At 42.3% G+C, this 21,739-nt stretch overlaps 1 protein-coding gene across 1 annotated transcript in view; it reads left to right on the top strand.

Moving 5' to 3' along the window:
• nrxn2b (neurexin 2b) overlaps window positions 1–21,739 on the top strand; it is a gene marked incomplete at both ends in the record, with an annotated part of 864,412 nt that overhangs the window by 161,104 nt on the left and 681,569 nt on the right. The gene's annotated exons all lie outside the window — the stretch shown is intronic.

Here is a 21,739-nt window from a genome sequence, read left to right as displayed (position 1 = left end):
GTAAAATGACTTACACTGGATCTCTTGTCCACTAGTCTAGTTTTTACTTGTTGACGAAATTGTCAATATATTTACTCTTAGTTTTAGTCATCATAGCTTAGTTTTCATTTAGTTTCCATTTAGTTTTTGTCAGTGAAAAAAGGTAGTCGACATTTTTCGTCTTAATTTTAATTGAAGAAATCAACACTGCTTCCATGCGACAATCGCCGATCTGCATCTAGACCTCTCGGCGCCCGTACGACAACATCATGTGACAAATCACCAATGAAGCATTATACAGTATAACGTGTATACAGTACATACAGTAGTGACATGATCAGAAACCGTCACGTTCCATGTTGACCATATGCACACCGCTGCCATCTTGCCAGCAAGGTGGTAACTACTGTAGGTGCAATTTCCCATTGACGGCCCATTCATCCAAACAGAAAAGTCCTATCTGAATTTATTAAACAACGTCAAACTCACTAACATTGCAGCTGTACGAAAAGCTTGAATTATCCTCTTTCTATGTGCAAAGTGTTTGTTTCATAAAAATCCACAGACATGTTATGAGCTACTACTTCATGTCAAGAAATTCCTTGCAGGTGATTTTCTCCAAGCGTTGGAGTTTGGAAGTGCTCGTTGAATATCACACAACGGACCATGCGTATATACCATATATGCTTTGAATTTGCACTTAATACAGGAGGCAGCAGGAGGTTGCTTTACTAACTAAGCACTAACGAGTGCTTCCAAACTCTGACAGAAAAATAATCATCTGCAAGGAAATTCTTGACGGGAAGTAGTAGCTCATAACATGTCTACGGTGGACTTTTATTAAACAAACACTTTGCAGATAGAAAGAGGATTACTCAAGCTTTTCGTACAGCTGCGATGTTGGTGAGTTTGACGTTGTTTAATACAATCAGATAGGAAATTTCTGTTTGGATGAATGGGCTGTCAATGGGAAATTTCACCTAGTTATACCACCTTGCTGGCAAGATGGCAGCGGTCTGCATATGGTCAACAGGCTACTCAAATCCCTTCTTTTCTGAATTAAGGCATTCTAGCCTCAGGCGCTCTGCGGGAGAGCTCAACCGTGTATTAGGAAGTAAAGAGTTCTAAAGCTGTGTTCTCTCCCAGCGTTTCAATGTACCCAAATTGAAAGCTGATTTTTTTTTGCTGCATATTTAATAGGCTTTTCGGGGCAAAAAAAGAAGAAGAAACAACGATGCTGGTGGACTCGAATGAAATGTAATGAACAAAAATAATCACATGAGCTCTCTCTCTCTCTCTCTCCTTGCAGGCCTAGTGTCCTATAGGGAAAATGATATTTTCTGCATTTAGTAAATATAAAAAGAAAGAAGAGAAGATAATCTCTTCGGTGGGGGAGAGAGAGAGAGAGAGGAGGCCGGGCTAATGAAACATGTTGACACACGTATTAGTGGCTGTCATAATTGAATAAGGGGATTTAGCGAGGGAAGTGGTAGTGCAGTGCGTGCGTGTGTGCGTGCGTGCGTGCGCGCCTGCGTGCATGCGTGCGTGCGTGCATGCGCGGCGGGGGAGGAGGAGGAGGATCATTAGTAATAGTGTGAATTTAAAATGGGTGAGAACAGAAGCAAAGCTAAACACGGGAACACAGCGGCCCCCGAGAAACATCACGGGAGAAGGAAACTGCATGAACAAAACAAAACAGCTACGTTTATTCCCTAAATTGAGAGCATTCATGGAGCCGTTACGTAACGTAATCTTAAGAAAGGATTTCTCTTTGTGATTCAACACTTATTTTGTTTGTGTACATAAACCCAACGAGTGACCTCGGGGATGTGAACACAGGAGACACACGATAAACATAACACATGAAATGGTAAAACCATAAAATAAACATACTGTATAGCCATAAAATTTAATACTAAAGCATATGTACACATGTTCCCATAGGGATGCTAACAATAATGGCCTCAAACCACAATAGAGGCAGCAGAATACCTCTGGCGTTACGGTCTTAACCCATTAATACAAAAAATTGTGGGGGTCCTTGACATGAAAACGAACAGCAATTAACATACGTTTGTTCAGAAAACTATTAGGATTTAGAAGACATGCAGTTGTAGAATCCGCCTTGTCTAATGGATTAAACAGGGTGTTGGAGTGGGCCAAGGATCATGGCCCCAGTAAATGAAGCAAATTGGATGGTTAACGGGTACAGTACAGCATGGTACACGAGTACAAGTCTCTTATGCAAGACACAGTCAACTGTCAGTTGAAACAGCGAGTTCCTATTTCTAACGGTGTGTGTGTGTGTGTGTGTGTGTGTGTGTGTGTGTGTGTGTGTGTGTGTGTGTGTGTGTGTGTGTGTGTGTGTGTGTGTGTGTGTGTGTGTGTGTGTGTGTGTGTGTGTGTGTGTGTGTGTGTGTGTGTGTGTGTGTGTGTGTGTGTGTGTGTGTGTGTGTATATAAATGCAGCATTTACTATTTAGATCCGCTACTTTTACTTTTGAATTTGAATCCTGAAAAGTAGCAGTTTTGGACATATACAGTATGAGGTAAAGCATTATGCACTTTAGTTGTAATACAATAAAAATAACGTATAAGCTATAACGCCCTTTGGCATTATCTTATACAGAACATCGGGGGTGGCTTCTTTGGCTGAGCGAGTTGTCAGCTCGGCACCGAGTCCCACCTGGCCTGTCATGTACCGTAGTGAGTGAGTCCCACCTGGCCTGTCATGTACCGTAGTGAGTGAGTCCCATCTGGCCTGTCATGTACCGTAGTGAGTGAGTCCCATCTGGCCTGTCATGTACCGTAGTGAGTGAGTCCCATCTGGCCTGTCATGTACCGTAGTGAGTGAGTCCCACCTGGCCTGTCATGTACCGTAGTGAGTGAGTCCCATCTGGCCTGTCATGTACCGTAGTGAGTGAGTCCCATCTGGCCTGTCATGTACCGTAGTGAGTGAGTCCCACCTGGCCTGTCATGTACCGTAGTGAGCGAGTCCCACCTGGCCTGTCATGTACCGTAGTGAGTGAGTCCCATCTGGCCTGTCATGTACCGTAGTGAGTGAGTCCCATCTGGCCTGTCATGTACCGTAGTGAGTGAGTCCCACCTGGCCTGTCATGTACCGTAGTGAGTGAGTCCCATCTGGCCTGTCATGTACCGTAGTGAGTGAGTCCCGTCTGGCCTGTCATGTACCGTAGTGAGTGAGTCCCACCTGGCCTGTCATGTACCGTAGTGAGTGAGTCCCACCTGGCCTGTCATGTACCGTAGTGAGCGAGTCCCGTCTGGCCTGTCATGTACAGTAGTGAGTGAGTCCCGTCTGGCCTGTCATGTACCGTAGTGAGCGAGTCCCGTCTGGCCTGTCATGTACCGTAGTGAGTGAGTCCCATCTGGCCTGTCATGTACCGTAGTGAGTGAGTCCCACCTGGCCTGTCATGTACCGTAGTGAGCGAGTCCCATCTGGCCTGTCATGTACCGTAGTGAGTGAGTCCCATCTGGCCTGTCATGTACCGTAGTGAGTGAGTCCCACCTGGCCTGTCATGTACCGTAGTGAGTGAGTCCCACCTGGCCTGTCATGTACCGTAGTGAGCGAGTCCCACCTGGCCTGTCATGTACAGTAGTGAGCGAGTCCCACCTGGCCTGTCATGTACCGTAGTGAGTGAGTCCCATCTGGCCTGTCATGTACCGTAGTGAGTGAGTCCCACCTGGCCTGTCATGTACCGTAGTGAGTGAGATAGCGTCGTCCGTCCTCCTCCCTCCCCGGGGGGTTTCAGTCATACGGCTAATTAGCAGATATTCCCCACCCTCCACAGCCCTCACCTCCTGCTCACTGCAAGTGATCTCCCCGCAGAACTCCCACTGCCTATTATCATATATAATTAAATACTTTTAAGGGTTGAGGAGAGCAGGCCTTTGTGCGTACATTAACTGGTAAAAGGTGCACACTTATACGCTTGACAAAATGTATAGACTCATGTTGACCGAAGTTTTGTGAACTGTGCGTATACGTTGAAATGGGGAAATAATGGCCTGGTCAGAGCGCTTGTGATGACGAGAGTGAGGGTGACTGAATCCCATTAGTTTTAGATTAACATGGCAACACCCAGAGGTACGGTTGAGCTGATTGCCGCTGCATTTGCATAATGTTTGATACTGAGTCGCTTTGCTGTGGTCGTATGCGGGTTTTGGAAAGCAGAATCCAACCGTAATAAAGTATAAAGTCTAATTAGATAAAAGGCTTGAAACCTCTGCCTTCAAAACAGACATCAAACAAATGTGCCTTGAAAGGGTTTCTTCTTAATAAATGAGCACCAAAGTATAACACTGCAACCTTTTAGTAAATGGCAGCTATTAATAATATAGTCCATAATCACTCAAAACAAAACATGAGAATATTACTCTTACAACTAACAGAACAGCACAATATTGGCACAGCGTTCTTGGATATCAAGGTTTAATGACTTAAACAGTATTATAATTGATTGAGGGCTCAAGGCTCGACACTAGGCCTGCTCCTTTTTTCCACCGCTACACCAAATCTCTTTGATGAAAATCCCGCAGCACGGGTTATTTGTAACCCGCAGCACAGTGATTTTGTAACCTGCAGCACGGGTGATTTGTAACCCGCAGCATGGGTGATTTGTAACCCGCATCACATGTGATATGTAACCCGCAACACTGGTGATTTGTAACCCGCATCACATGTGATTTGTAACCCACAACACGGGTGATTTGTAACCCACAGCACGGGTGATTTGTAACCCACAGCACGGGTGATTTGTAACCTGCACCACAGTTGATTTGTAACCCGCAGCACAGATCAGACTGGAAGTCCCTCTTGCCACAATATTAATTGCCAGCGCTGAGCATCAGAGGGGAGAGGTGGTAGAACAAGGTGGTGGTGCTTCAGGCCTCCTGCCAGGCTGCCAGTAAACGCCACTGAGCCTGTAATTCCTCTCCGGAGCATTAGGGGAAATAACTCACCATGACCTTGGTCTATCCCAAACTGTCTCCTTTTGTACAGCCAATCAAACGCAGCTATCTCATCTCCGAATGGGCTTAATTGGGCGGATGATTTGTGCACTTAAAGGTTTTAACATATCACAGGCGCTCGGTGAACCAGAATGATTCATCCTAAAAAAATGGAAAGAGAAGGGGAAACAGCACCAGCAAGTTCCTGTGAAGCTTTGGCCTGTGCACCAAGGGGAGCTGCAAACGATGCAAACCGTCAACCTCGCCTGCCAAGGTTACTGAGAATTCAAAGCTTTTCGCTTTAAACAGTGCAATTAACTATAGTAATAATTAGACGGTTTAAATAACACCCAGATCTACATACTTTTGGTGTAGCCAAGCAGCAATTAATGACCCAAGTGATTTCCCAGTTTTGGATTTAATAAAAGTAAAAGTATTAAGAAATACCATGCAGTGAAATTATGGGTATTAAAATTGTACTTAAACTAGAGCGGTGCCCGGCTGTAGAGCACCGAGTCGGTAACGATGGAAGTTGGAGATCCTTGCCCCACCCGGCTATGCAATACCTGTTGTACCTGTGTCAGAGTACCCGTTCCACCCATCCGTCTGTGTCCCTATATAGTGGGGTTCTGTCTCCATGTTAAATTTAGATGTCATTTACAACTCATGTAAAAGTTTCACTTTCAGTACTAATTTTAAGGTGAGGGTCTATAGAACCATTTTGGTTCGAGTGGCAATCACCAAAATAAAATAATTGGCCTATAGGGGGCGTAGTCAGGTGCCAACCCCCATCAGCCCTACCAAAATATGTAAACTGTTGTAACTTTTGATTCTGAACATATGAGATGTATGGATTCACAATCAGGAGTAGCATTTGGTACTTAAACCTTATTACACATATAATATTTGTTTCCACCCAGTATTGGTGTATATCCACACAAATAGCAGGAAAACGAGCTAAAAACTAGTAGTGGGGTCCCTAGACACACCGTCATTTACAACTCAACAAAAGTTTGACTTTCACTTCTAATTTGTAGATAATGACCTATAGAACAATTTTAGTTCGAGTGGCAAGTCTACAAATTAAAAATATATATATTTTTGCCAAATTTCCAAAATGGCCAAAATCGGAATTATGTTTATTTGAAAAAATGTCTTAATTTTCTTATATTGCTGTTTTTTCTTTGTTTTTCTTGCTATATCAAGTCAATCCTGTGTGAGGAATCAACTGGATTTAAAATATTAATGTTTTGAATAATCTGATATAGAAACAAAATAAAGATGGCTGCCAATGTACATTGAATTACTACATTACACCTAACTTCTATCCTGTTGAACCTAGAATGGTGATGTTGGTGCCTATATGTTATCATGAATGAATTGTATAAAAACAAAATACATATAATAGGACAATATATAATATTTCACACAAATGAGACAATGCAGTACATATGTGGGGAACTAAAGTTAGATATTGGAATATAATACACCACTCCTGTGTTATATTTGTTTATTTTATTTTATTAGTTATACTATGTACTGCTACTATAGGGGGCAGAGTAGCAAGTGTGTCTTAATTGTTCAGACTTGGTAGCTTGTTAGTTATAAGACTAAGCATACTGCAGAAGAGCATGAGCTGCACTGATTGCTCTCTTGTGGTATTGATATTTTGAAGGTAAGCAAAAAAGTTAAACATGTCATGAAGGATCCTAAAGTGTTTTTTATTAATATGGATAGTCATGTGGGATAAGTGGCCAAAGTACTACATCCCAATAGTATGAGCTAGCATCAACCAAAGTAGCCTGTAGCTATAGCACAGGCTACAGTATAGCAATTATGCTGAGGAAGAAATTGTGTTTTCATTATTTTCATTATTATTACAATGGTAAATGTGAATGTAGCTATATGCACTGCTGACTGTTTTCTTGTATTAATATGTTGAGGCAAACTGTTAAATACAAAAGTTATATAATAATATAGTAATATAATAATATAATATTTTCTATATTTGATCATGATATGACCCTAACAGAAAACTAAACCTGGATAAAGTATTTGTCTGTTATGGCTGGGACAACGAAATGGCAGTTGTGCATTTTGTGCCAAAAGCAAACTGAGGAAAGACTTGTTTGCCCTCTTGCAAATCCAGTTGCCAGTCTTAGAGAAGGAGCCTACACAGACATCATAGGCCTTGCAAGTCAGTTCAGAGCAATTGACGCTTCTCCCCACCCGTTGAACTTCCAGATGCAGAATCCATGAAGCTAAATTGTGCATCCTGGCATACAACTTGTCCGCATCTTTACAGGGCAACAGCACTTGACAGTGCAAAAAAAAAGCATTCTGGAGGTGCTGTGGCATTGGCAAGAAGATCATGCCGGACTGGTGCACCTGTTAATCGTAATACATGTCTCTTTTGTGGTGAAGAAACATATGCAGCAGACCATTCATTCCAGAAGGTAGAACTCACTCAAGAGATAAACGACAAGGCAGTTGCGCTGGGAGAAGACCGTATCGTGGCACTCCATGACTATCCATATTCATAAGAAACACTTTAGGATCCTTCATGACATGTTTAACCTTTTTGCTTACCTTCAAAATATCAATACCACAAGAGAGCAATCAGTGCAGCTCATGCTCTTCTGCAGTATGCTTAGTCTTATAACTAACAAGCTACCAAGTCTGAACAATTAAGACACAGCTGCTACTCTGCCACCTATAGTGGCAGTACATAGTATAACTAATAAAATAAAATAAACAAATATAACACAGGAGTGGTGTATTATATTCCAATATCTAACTTTAGTTCCCCACATATGTACTGCATTGTCTCATTTGTGTGAAATATTATATATTGTCCTATTATATGTATTTTGTTTTTATACAATTAGTCATTCATGATAACATAGGCATAGGCACCAACATTGCATTCTAGGTTCAACAGGATAGAAGTTAGGCGTAATGTAGTAATTCAATGTACATTGGCAGCCATCTTTATTTTGTTTCTATATCAGATTATTCAAAACATTAATATTTTAAATCCAGTTGATTCCTCACACAGGATTGACTTGATATAGCAAGAAAAACAAAGAAAAAACAGCAATATAAGAAAATTAAGACATTTTTCAAATAAACATAATTACGATTTTAGCCATTTTGGAAATTTGTCAAAAATATATATTTCTTTAATTTGTAGACTTGCCACTCAAACTAAATTTGGTCTGTCTAGGGACCCCACTACTAGTTTTTAGCTCGTTTTTCCTGCTATTTTTGTGGATATACAGTATACACCAATACTGTGTGGAAACAAATATTATATGTGTAATAATGTTTAAGTACCAACTGCTACTCCTGATTGTGAATCCATACATATATCATATGTTCAGATTGGATAATTTAATCAAAAGTTACAACAGTTTACAATTTTGGTAGGGCTGATGGGGGTTGGCACGTGACTACGCCCCCTATAGGACAATTATTTTATTTTGGTGATTGCCACTCGAACCAAAATGGTTCTATAGGCCCTCACCTTCAAATTAGTACTGAAAGTGAAACTTTTACATGAGTTGTAAATGACAACTAAATGTAACATGGAGACGGAACCCCACTAATATGCCCATATGGAGATTTCTGTCTCTCTGTGTCACTTTATTCCTGTATGAGTTCTGTAACCTATCAGAGTGTTGTGATGTCAGAAAAGGCCAGCTCCGAGCATATATGGACCATAGATGACGCCGGCAGCGGAGACCGAGGTTGTCTGGGGGAGATTCCCTGAAAATCACATTTTACACCCGGGCAAAGAAAAAAAGAACGGCACCTCAATTTGCCCCTTGCTAATTTTCGAGAATTCACAGGGGCAGTGGGTGGTTTCGTGCTTGCCGGAGCATACGAGTGGAGGCAATGAGGCAAGTTGGAATACCATTAGTATTCCCCCCACTGTTTGAAATCACACAGGGAAGGAACCAAGCAGGTAGAGCGGCGTGTGTGTGTTGAGTTGTTTTTTTTACCCGATCAAGTGCATAACTAATGGTTGCGCTTCTAAAATGTCAGCGGAGACGGAGCGCCGCCCCGGTGCGCACCTGCTTAGCCGGAGATCACACGACAAATATCAATCACTGGAGCGCCGATCAAAACAAGGCCTAATTCCCCCAGCATGCATCAGGGCGCTAGAGATATGAGGAGAGGCAGAGGAGCGAGAGAAAGCGGCAAACGTGAAGTCAAATGAGGCGATTAGGCAAGAGGTGCGTGCGTGCGTGCGTGCGTCATAGAATATGATAAATAAATGTTGTGAGGACCCTTTCGTCGTCCTCAGAAGAAGAAAGTGTTTATTTATGGTTGAAAGATGTTTTAGAGATTATGTTTACAATTACAAAAATATTCAGGTTGGTATTAGGATAATTATTCTAGACATTGTATAGATGTTGGGTTTATACTGTAGGTGTTGGAATTATAGTCAAACTATGAGCTCTTATAGTAGATCTGCTATTTTTCGACTTTAAATTAAGGGCACCCATTTTACAACCAGATCTTATTTCAGTGATGTTTGGGAGACAAGAAACACTTTCCTGGGTTTTTTTACGTGGGTAATATGTGTTTTTAGTGTTTTATGATATTTTAGTATTTCAAAGTGTCCATGGGCTCCATGATGTCATGGACACTGGGCCCACGTAAATACGCTTGCGTCGTCGCCCCTCGACTTCTCCGTGCTTCTCCACATAATATGTGGCAACGTGTGGCAAATAACGGGCAACGATTAACGCACCTAGTATATTATACTAGGTGCGTTAATCGTTGCCCGTTTGAAAGGACCTATACGGCTATACGGATACAAATGGAAAAATGTATTAAACAATTGGCATTCATACAATTTATGCCCTAAAATGTTGATGTCCTCACCAGTATAGTGAATCAAACCTGTTTGCGTGTGTAGCCTTTAAATCACTCCAGAACAAAAGTCCCTTGGATGCCATGGGGATCACTCACATTCCACAGTGCTGGAGGCATCGCGATCACCTTCATGAATAAGACATCAAACACATGTGTGTGTGCGAGTGCGCGCATGCCTTTGCACGATGTGATGTGTACCGTGTGCTGTGGACTATTCCCTACTCCGACAGCCACTTTGTAGACGTTTTATTTATTTATTTAAAGCCACAGTAAGAATCACTATGATGGCAAATGTGGTCCTTTTGATTATCGCCAGGCAGGGAAACCTCTTATCATCATCATCATCATCATACTATCATCATCATCATCATCATCATCATACTATCATCATCATCATCATCATCATATCATCATCATACTATAATTCTAACAATGTCTGAGTGTGTGTCTGTGTGTCTGTGTGTGTCTGTGTGTCAGAAACACTGCCGTAGCTCCTTACTGCCTGCACCAATCACTCCCACTTTTCACACAGGCATTGACCATATGAATATGGAGGGCGTAACAAAGCCCTTTTTTCGATTTCACACATTAATGATTATTAATGAATTTATTAGTCAATTACAAACGCACCCAGGCGCAGTACCCCCCATATCTCACAACGGGTAAGGGCTAGTCTCTATAATCTAACGTTTGGTGTTTTTTTGCCCTACTAGCCTGGCCCAGCCAGTGTGCTTTCTGGTCTAGAGGGGCGGGTAGCCTGGCCCAGCCAGTGTGCTTTCTGGTCTAGAGGGGCGGGTAGCCTGGCCCAGCCAGTGTGCTTCCTGGTCTAGATGGGGCGGGTAGCCTGGCCCAGCCAGTGTGCTTTCTGGTCTAGAGGGGCGGGTAGGGGTAGCGCATGGAGAAAGCACTGTACAATTTGAATTACAATTACAATTTAGGCATTTAGCAGACGCTCTTACTCCAGAGCGACTTACATTAAGCAAGAACAAAAATCATGGCAATACATCACATACATAAAAAGTAGTTATCATGAAACGCATAAGCTAAGAACGTAACAGTGGAATATCTCTATATAATGAAACTGAAACTATACTATACTATACCAGGGGTTCTCAACCTGTGGGTCGCGACCCCTCGGGGGGTCGCCAAATTATTTTGGGGGGTCCCCAAATTATAAAAACGGGACATGGCCGAAGCATTTCCGAGGGTCCCCAGCCAAAAAGGTTGAGAACCCCTGTACTGTACTATACTATACTATACTATACTATACTATACTATACTATACTATACTATACTATACTATACTATACTATACTATACCGGTTTTTGGCAGGCATGCAGGGCTGTACGTGTTGGATGAAGTGCCTTCAAAAATGATTTCCCTATAACATTTTTATGTTGAGTGTAAAAATTGTGCACAGCAGACCTGCGTCCATATATAGGTAGCCACATATTGTGTTTTTACCTCCAGTGTAAACCTGCCATGCTGCACAAACATGCCCGCACGCACACACGCGCGCACACACACAGTACCTGGCATCTGTGTCAGCCAGGGTGTAGAATTTTACAACAATGCCCTCCTGAGGACAATCAGAGAAAAACCAAAACATCCTATTCAAACTCTGAGCACGCTCTCTGCCTCCCTCCCTCCCTCCCTCCTTCCCTCTGTCTCTGTGACAGTCTGTTCTCTCGTGATCCTCTCATGGCTACAGATATTCCTCTGCCTGTCCAGACAGACTCAACATTCATACTGGAGACACTATGATGACACCTGACTTATACTTATAACGTATAACTTCACAAAGTGTTGCCAGCTTGTGGATCATCGCCTACTGTCGGTGCGAGACACGTACGGCGGGCGGCTCAGTATAAATCGGTATCGACACACAAGCCCCTGTGGACGGTCGCACTATTCCAAAGAGCTCATTTCCGGACTTTGATGGGACAAAAGGGTCGCCGAGAAGCTAATTAAAAATCATCCCCACATTTTTTTTAAATTTGTTATGAGGAGATCATAGAGCATCACAGAGCCCAGTCAACTCAAAGTAATTATTTGAGCAGTGGCTTCACTGCAGGGGAGCCCGGCCCATTTATTGGTGATAACAAGCCGATCTGAGACCATTTGGGAGACCATTTGGGGCCTTCTTGAGCCGTGCCAGCACTTCTCTGTGGTCACGTGATTGATTGTCCCAACAAACCTAACCATTTAAACACTATTTAAGCTTACCCAAAATGTTCCTTTTTCAGAAAAAAACAAGAAAGAAAGTATACATATTTCATAAAATTAAGAAAAATGTGTAATTTGTGTAATTTGAAGCCCCACTGACTTCAAATTTGACACACGTTCCACCCCCCCACAGGGAGTGTCCAGAACCAGCACAAAAATAGATAATGCATGGGCAATGCCCAACGGGCACCGCTCTAGTATCATTAAAGCACTGGTTCTCAAAATGTGGTCCAGCAAGGACCCTAAAGGGTTTGTTGTGTATACTCTCTCATGGGGGTCCTTGAAATTACCAAAAAGTTTGAGAACCAAGTACTACATTAAGTTAACAAATTAGTATATCTTATCGTCCGTCAAATGCACCATAACGGCTTTGCTTTTTAAATAACAGTTGTTGCCAGGGTGATTATCATGTTCCCTATACAGTAAGGTGATTTGGTTGGATGACTTATCTTCTCCACACATCCACTAATTCCTCCCTGCGTCTTCTCAGTCATTATTCACTTTCTCCTCTCCGGGAAACACATCTCTCTTTCCCTCTCTTTTTTTTCTCTCTTCCAATATCCTCCCTTTGTTCTTTCTTGCTGTATTTCGCTGTATAAGTTAAACTCTCGCCCTTTGAGTTTGTACCCTCCCTAAAGGTCCTGAACAAATATTTTTGTTTTCTTAAAACCATCAACCATTGGCACATCCAGAGGGTGATGGCATTTTACTTTAAACCGCAGAAGTCCTGGTTTTGGCAAAGGTGCAAAAGCCATTAGACTGTGTTTAGCTGCAAGGAAGATTTTGTTTTAATGCAGCGCTCTCTCTCTCTCTCTCTCTCTCTCTCTCTCTCTCTCTTTTGTCATGTACATTTGCGCGCATTACAAGAAAACAATTCCAAGCTTGTCTGAGGAAACAGATTAGCTGTAACACAAAATCACTATATGTTACAACCCAGAACATAAAATCAATTGCATTTTTTAGGAAAAGCATGTGCAGTGTTTGTGTCGATAAGCAGTGAGGAAAGATTAATCTTGATAGCATGCTTGATGCTTGCCTTGTGGGCAAACCTTCGTTTTCGGAAACGCTGTGAACATTCTGGTGAGCGATCTGCATTCTCTGCACCACTGTATGTAGGCACTGCCACTAGCCTAGGCCAGTGGTTTTTAACCAGTGGTCCGGGGACCACCAGTGGTCCTTGAGGGGGTTCCAAGTTGTCCCCTTTATTAAAACCAATGTAATTTCCGGTTGTGCGGCCATCCAAAATGTTCCCCCCCATTTTAGCCGATCAGATCGAAAATCGAATAACACTAAATACACTAAATAATTCCGTCCAATTCTAAGCAAAGATTATGTTTTAGACGGGCCATCACGGTCCCATCGCTAGTCGCATTAGAATTAATCATACCTCCCGTTGTTATCGATCGCCTCTGGGGTGTTTTGGCTACATCTAGCTACTTCAGCTATACGCCTATACATCCGGGATAGCGCCTGGTGCGTCGCTAAATGTGCTCCGTTGCTGCAAATCACTGGACGCTCTGATTTAATGGTCCTAAATACCCCCGGGGGGGTTAACGTGTTTATAACATGCCAGGATATCGCCCTGTTCACCCCTTATTTTGATGATCCAAAACACTGCATGTTGTGTCAGCTTAATGGTGTGTGTTGACTCTTGACCGGTTGTTCTCTGCCTGGAGCATGATCAGTACTGGCTGGCGCCATTACTACAACCATCAGGCTCTGTGCAATAAGCGTTGTTTTGACCAGAAATGCCGCCTGGGAGGGGCATTTGGAGACTGAAAGCGTGCATGCACACACACACGCGTGCACAATCAAAGATGGCGCAGTCCAGTATCTAAGCTAACAACATTATAGCCATCCAAAAATTACGTGAGTAGCCTAGTGGAAAGGCTACTAGCCTTTCCACTAGATCTGATTTATACACATTTAAACTGAATAAACGTAGGCTACATATTTTGGCAGCATCGCTTCCCGACAAATAACGGCTATTTGTCGGGAAATTACAAGTACAATTTTGAGTACTTTAATTGAGTATTTCCAATTTCCAGTACTTCTACTCCACTACATGTCAGAGGCAAATATTGTACTTGTATTCCATTACAATTAATTATTGAAAACTTTTGTTACTATAGTTACTTTGTAGATTTAGATTGTTATGACAAAACATACAGTAACCACTTCAGCCCTATATTTCGGGCCATTTGAAAATTGCCGATCTACTACACAATGACTACTTTTATACTTTTGTTATTTTAAGTAGGCTACATTTTGTTCTAACTGGGAACCTCCCCGTTCCCATCCAGTCACTCTTCCCCGGAGCCGCTGCCGCCCCTTTAAGTAAAACATTTCACAAGGCAAAGCTGCAAAACACTGAATGGAGAAATGTAAGAAACCTGCAGCCACATACAGTAGTATAGGCGGGACTCGCTCTCCCATCCCTTTACCTTCATTTAGTACTAGCGTCTACCCAGTCCAACAGCAGTCTCTCTCTGGGGGATTCTTAACAACATCGACCGCTTCTTGTCCCTATATAAGCCTCCCTCACTCTGAACGTAAAGAGCATGAGGTCCTACTACACTGCACTGCATATGCCACGAAGTGCTGCTGCTTTGGAATTCAATTGCAAAGTTATTATAGTGCATATAGGCAGTTTTATTTTATTACAATAATACTGTGTATGTGTGTGTGTGTGCATGCACATGTGTGCGCACACACTCTCTTTTGGATCCGACTTTGTCTCACAGAAAGTCATTTATAAGCAGCTGTATGATATTATGCTGAATCTACCGGCAGGGTGTTATACGCATGGCAGCACTCGGTGGATATTGGGCAGCAGTGGCTCAGGAGGTAGAGCGGGCTGGCTGTCTTGGAACCAGAAGGTCCCCCCGATCCGATCCCCCCCATGGCGGGCTCCACCACCTGGCTTTTTGTCAAAGTGTGTCCTCGAGCAGCACACTAAACCCTCACCCTGATGCTGAATGAATGCACACCGGCAGTTTGTATATACGCTGCTTCCTCCTTCTGAGAAAAGCGGCCCCGTGCAGTCTTTGATTTTGCGTGTCTTAAGTACCAGGTCTTATTACTTAACTTAAGACCTGGAGGCGTGGTCAATGCTCTTTGGCCACTCAGAATAGCCAAATGGCATTGATCACGTCTCCAGGTCTTAAGTTAAGTAATAAGACCTGGTACTTAAGACACGCAAAATCCAGCCCTAAGTCTCTTAAATAGTTTTCATTTAGTTTTAGTCACATTTTAGTCACTTGGAATGTTTTAGTGTTGTTGGTCATTATTAGTCAATTAAATATACATTTCATAAGATTTCATTCTACCAAATCTCCAGTTGATTTAGTCGACTAAAATGTATTTTGGCGGGCCTTGATGCCGTCGTAATTTTGATCTACAAGCTCACAACACGTCACAGCGCAATGCATTGTGAGCTTGTAGATCTGCTATTTTAAGCATGCAACCAAGTGTAAAATTACTTGTCTTTTATGTATACTGGATCTCTCGTCCACTAGTCCCTCCTAACATTTTAGTCTAGTTTTAATTTGTTGACGAAACTCTCAATATAGTTTTTTTTTTGTTTCAGTCATCATAGCTTAGTTTTAATTTTGTTTCCATTTAGTTTTTCGTCAGCGGAAAAAGGTAGTCAACAAACATTTTTTGTCGTAGTATTAGTCGACGAATATCAACACTGTGGTGGAAACACTTGGTGTTGTGGTAAAAGTCAACCCTCGGTCGCTGCTCTGAGATGTGACCACCGAATTCATATTTAATGAAAGTACAGCACTGCCACTTTCTGCAGTCAGCCGGGCTATATATGACTCAAGTCTCTGCAGTTAACAATCACTTTGACCCAGCCTATAAATTGGTAGATTAATCAACTAATACATACTAATATTAAGTGATTAAGTGAATAATTTATTTGGGCAGCGGGGCTCGGCAGCAATAACTACAGGCCATTACCTCGGTGGGGGACATTACAGAATCAATCACTTCAAGTTCAGTAATCACAGGATACTGTTGGATCAGTGGGGACATCTAGACAGGGGGTCGCTTGAGCATGTACTGTAGTGGCCCCAACTAAATCCACACACAGTATTAAAGCAGTATAAAGCAGCCAAAGCACTTGCTTGAGCCCAGAAGGGCCTTCAAAACGCAGACATACACATGCAGCCAAATCCGGGCCACGGGTACTACAGACGAAAAACAGTTTAAGTAAAAGAAAATATTCTGACCCCCCCACGAAAAGGCCTCGTTGTCCTGACCCCTTATCCATCATTTATACATTATGGATAATTTGTGTGGACTTAAACTGTTTTTCGTCTGTAGTACTAGTACTCAAGGGTCCATTCTTACACTCCAAAGCTGCAGTATTGACTTCAGATTTGTACGCTTATACCCCTACTAATTTAGTGCCAGATTAAATACAGAAATGTGCCACAAAGTGCTGGGATTTTTGGTATTTACTTTTAAGTAGTCACAGAATATTCATCTTCACTGTGATCGCATCCCAGACAGCTGCGCATCCTAAGGGTTTTTGAGGGGCGATAGCCCCTCCTATGTCCAGCTTTTAGTGTCTGTGCAAACACAAACTTTTCCCTAACACAAAAATGAAATGCCATTGACAATGCATGGACGATTTTGAGTGTTTGTGTAAACACAAACATTGCGTAACACAAACATTGAACATGTATAGTTAGGACGCAAATTCTGATTGGCCGGAATGAGATGATGTATGATGATGTAGGATGATGAGAGCACCCCTCACTTCACAAAGGTGTGATTTTTCTACCAGATTGACCAGATTTGACTGAGAGCCTGCCATCGTGCAACCTCCAGCTTTTCACCAGAGGAGAAAATGAGTTAATAGCACGGGCAGACTCTTCATACTAGAGCATGTCTGAAATAAATATCAGAGCTGAAATGTAAATATGAAATAATAAATGCTTAATCATGTCGCTAGGTGTAATGTTTGAGACTACAAAAGTCAACCTTTCAAACATGTTTCTCAACTCACTGTTTCTCTGCAAGACATTATTCTATAAGCCATATCTCCAAAACTTGTGGGTCAAACTGCACAAATATGTCAATTTGAAGCTATGATTCCATGCTTTCATATGACATGAAAAAACGAAAATTCAAAGAAATCCAATGGCAGTCCCTCAGTCAAATTTGGCCACTTATTACAATAGCTCAAATCTAAAATGACACAGATGCTTTCCTTGTTTTAATGGGATTAGCATTCACAGTTGAATTGTGTTTTCTGTTTTGTCTTCTTTATTGTCCACTGTTTTCCTTCAATCCCTCCCGCCTCCTCTCTCTCATGTCTTCCCCGCCTTTTTTGGCTTGTTCTGTAAATCCCTCCGCTCTTGCTCAGCTTTATTGCTTTGGATGTGGGATTGGCTGGACATATTTAACATGTCCCTGCAGGCGTTCTGTTACAATCGCTTAGGACCGTGATTGCCTCATTCAGACATATTTCCCAAACAATTCCTCAAATGAAGAACACGGGCCACATTCATCCGAGCATGATGATTAAATCTGTATATCATACACACAATGATTACCATCTCCCAATTACCATACCGAAGGCACAATCCATGCATTCAGGGAGGCAGGATAACTATAACGCCATGCCATCAAAAAGAGTCAGACAATATACGCCGGTTAGGCAATAAGCATGGCTCGGATACACGAAATCCAAAGGGGTTTGTCTGAAATAATTAGCTCTTGTTTGAATTGTTCCAAAGTTATTCAATGCTCCTAAGCTATTTAGATTAAAAATGTAATTCCCCATTTCACTTCCTTCTCAGAGTTAAGCACTCTAAAAGCCCAACCTGCAGTATAGTGTGAACTTTATTAATATCAGTGTGAATTATCCATGCAAAATGTTAAATCATATATCTCACAGAGAAGATTGTGTGCACATGCATGTCAATATTCAGGCCAGGTGCTGGATGTCAGGCATCAAGGCAAATATCAAGGAAGAGGAAGAACATATTGCAACGTTTCGACCGACTAGGTGTTCATCAGGCAAATATTCCAATATTTCTATTCAATATTTGCCTGATGAAGACCTAGTCGGTCGAAACGTTTATGCCGCAAACTTTAACTTTTCAGTAAATTTGTTCCAATGGATCCAATGTAGTTATCATTTATTCTTGTAACGTCATTGACTGCCATTCATCCATCCATCTTCAACCACTTGAAGATCCGTATTCGGGTCGCGGTGGCAACAGCTTCACCAGAGAGCTCCAGACTTCCCTCTCCAGAGCAACATGATTAGTAACTTCAAAAACATCCCCAAAAATAGTCAAAATAGTTTATTTCCATCTGTGTTCGGTGTAAGATTGTAATTGTAAATTGTATAAGACCGTTATGTTATGTTATGTTATGAATGTATGTGCTTTGAAGGAGTGTGTTCACAACATGCCGAGCAGTGGGAGAGACAGAGAGAGAGAGAGAGAGAGAGAGGTATGGGCCAAATGGACTGGAAGGGGATTTGGTGAATTACCAGGCTGCAGCCTCAGCATTGAGTGTTGCGGATTAGCGGGCGAGGGGTGGGGGCGGAAAGGGGGCTTTGGGCCCAGAGAGGAGATGTGCAAACGCACAGAGAGCCAGGGATGAGCGCGGCCAAAAGGTGTTGGTCAAACACTCGCCGTAAGCACCCACCCCATGGTACTGAGAGAGGCAGTATGTCATATCAGAGCATAACATGCTCAAGGTCACCGGGATGTGAGTGATGCCTATTATAGGATGTACACGATTCTCATCAGATCTGTGGATCAAAGCAGTACGTTCAGTCTCCGCTGCCTCACCACTCAATCAATCAATCTTTTTGACTGTATAAAATGTCCTTTATGGAGCACCTTTTATGCTAAGCACTTTAACAATGCATTGCATTCACCCATTCACAACAGTGGAGCCAACCATGCAAGGCATGAATTTGCTCATTGGGAGCCGTGTCTTGCTCAAGTACACTTTGACATGAATTGGGGAATGACTTCATGGTCAAAATGCAAGCGTGAAAAGCATTCCACATTTGACTCATAGATATGATAGAAGCACTCGGGAGAAGGGCTGCAGCCTCACTAGTGGTCGTTCCGAGAAAGCAATCTGATTGGTTGAAATATCCATCTAGCCGTGCTTAAACGACCATGATTGACCGCCTAATCAAAACATAGAAATCAACTGTGCTGAGCCTCGCTGCTCTCCCAGAGTAGAGCCGGTTGGGTGGCTAGGCTAGCCGTTTTCACAGGATATTTTCTGTCGTATTATTTATTTTTTATCGAATATCTTAGTTATAATGAAATTGAGTTGACGTGTATTTTTTAACTGTTGTATATATTGCACTTGAGCGTGTGCTTTACTGTCATTAATCGCACTTCTGCGCTGCGTGTGAAACTCGTCCCTGCAGCGACGCAGGCGTGCATGCCATTAATGACAGTAAAGCACACCCTCTAGTGGAATACTGCTTAAATACAACCCATGTTTTTATCAATCAATCAATCAATCTTTATTAAAGACATATGTCCATAGCAACATAAAAATCACCAGACCAATGCAAAACAAACGCATTATATTGAGTTATTGCTGTGACAGACAAACAAATAGACGCCAGTGATTACAATATCTCAACATAAGTGTAAAAAACACATTGTGCCTCCCCAATAATAATAACAAACAGAATGAGTTGTGCTTTGTGTTCTGTCCAAGGACACCATGTTGTGAGTAAAGTCCACAACAGATGCCTTTTTAAATGGCGGTGAATTATTGCTGTGGCAATATGGCAGCAGCTGTTGTTGTGTGCTTTGGCCTTTGTGTGCAATGCTTTTGCATTCCTTCCGAACGCAGCGTCGAAGGCAGCATTAAGATGCCTTCAACCCAACATTGTTGTTGAACCAGACTTGAATTATCTTCGCCAGGCCGGGTACGGAGATTATGTTTATGCCCCCAGTTTACTGCCAGTGGGCCGAGGAGGAAATCACATGGTGAAATAACAGCACTTCATGTTTTGGCCTTTACCTCTTGAACCGTAGCTTGTGCAATCAAAAACATTCCTTCTTCCCTGGAATTCTTGGATCATCTTGCAACGCCCCGTATACAGTATAGGCCTACTGTAGGCTAGGCTCATTTCTGCCTAACTAGATTTTCTGCTATTTAGCATTTTCTTCTACATTTTCTACTACCAGTATGACGCCTGCTGGCGCTGGTGCTTTGGCATGGCGGGTCAGATCAACATATGGACTGAATTCTTTACTGGCCATATATGGACCGTGTCTTGAGTGTACAGGGTTCAGGTCAGATCTGGAATGTCAGAACAGTTCAGCTCCATATATGGAGATCTGGCAGCGGGGGCAGTGTCCTGAGTGTACAAGGTTTGATGAGGGCCCAGGCCTGTTGAGAACTCTAGTTTTCGCCGGCTACCAGCGCCAGTCGCGGCTGCACTAATGACTTTGGGGTGGGCCCGTCTAGAGTTTGAATGGACAGGTATCAGTTAAAAGGGAGACTGATGGGGAGGATCAACCTATGTAATGTCAGAACAGAACAGCTCAGCTCCATATATCAAAGGAGATCGAAGGGTTTAAGGTTTGAGGTCAGATGTAGAGTTGCTGGCCGGCTTCATACTGTATATGCAGATATAGGTGATGATCCAGTCTTCTCCATGTATGGATATCCAATAAGGTTTAATGAGGTCAGTGTCGTGATCTTCACATATGGAGGAGCCCATATTATGTGGAGCGCGTGACGGACAGACGGACGGACGGACGGATGGACGGACAGATTTTGCAGGTTTTCATAATGTGCGACCTATGCAACTACTGTAGGCCTACTATACTACTACTACAACTTTTGTCCAAAACCCAATTGGTACATGTTATCACAGACATGTATCATACACATTTTTCATATCCCCTTCTAATTGGCTTTGTTGACAATTAACTTTTTCAAGGTTCAAGGTTTCTTTATTTTGTCTCCCAAGGGAGAAATTTGTCTTGGAGCCCAAGGACCCGCCCTGCAGCATACAGATACAATACAATACAATGCAATGCAATACAATACAATACAATACAATACAATACAATACAATACACAATACAAGACAACAAAGGCACACAGTGACCGATTTAACCTTGGATCACATATTTTGAAGGGCCTTGACAAGCATAAATAGATTTCACTTCACGGCCCAGAGTTAAACCACAAATAGGAACACGTAATAATTATGTCCCAACGCAGATTCCTCAGGGCTGATGTTTGCATCAAACTAGACATAATGTGAATGTGAAAACAACTCAGTCACATTTAATAGACTATTTACCCGGCACAGAAGAGTCAGAATTCCAGCACTCATGGAAGTGTCCTTCAGGAGGGTTTATTCCGATAGGAATAACAAGACAAACTGGAAACAAAACAAATGTGTTTTAGCAGTGTGTGTGTGTGTGTGTGTGTGTGTGTGTGTGTGTGTGTGTGTGTGTGTGTGTGTGTGTGTGTGTGTGTGTGTGTGTGTGTGTGTGTGTGTGTGTGTGTGTGTGTGTATATTCTTTTTGAAGATAGGTGAACAGCAGAAGGTGGATATTCTATACACTAAATAACTAATTACAAAAGGTTGGAGGCAAATGTTGTGTTTACAATCGGTGGACCAATTGAGTATATGATTGATCACTGAAATAGACCT

The sequence above is a fragment of the Protomyctophum parallelum genome (assembly GCF_964188405.1).
Source record: "Protomyctophum parallelum genome assembly, chromosome: 18".
Taxonomy (NCBI): Eukaryota; Metazoa; Chordata; class Actinopteri; order Myctophiformes; family Myctophidae; genus Protomyctophum; species Protomyctophum parallelum.
This window is presented reverse-complemented; position numbering and strand designations above follow the sequence as displayed.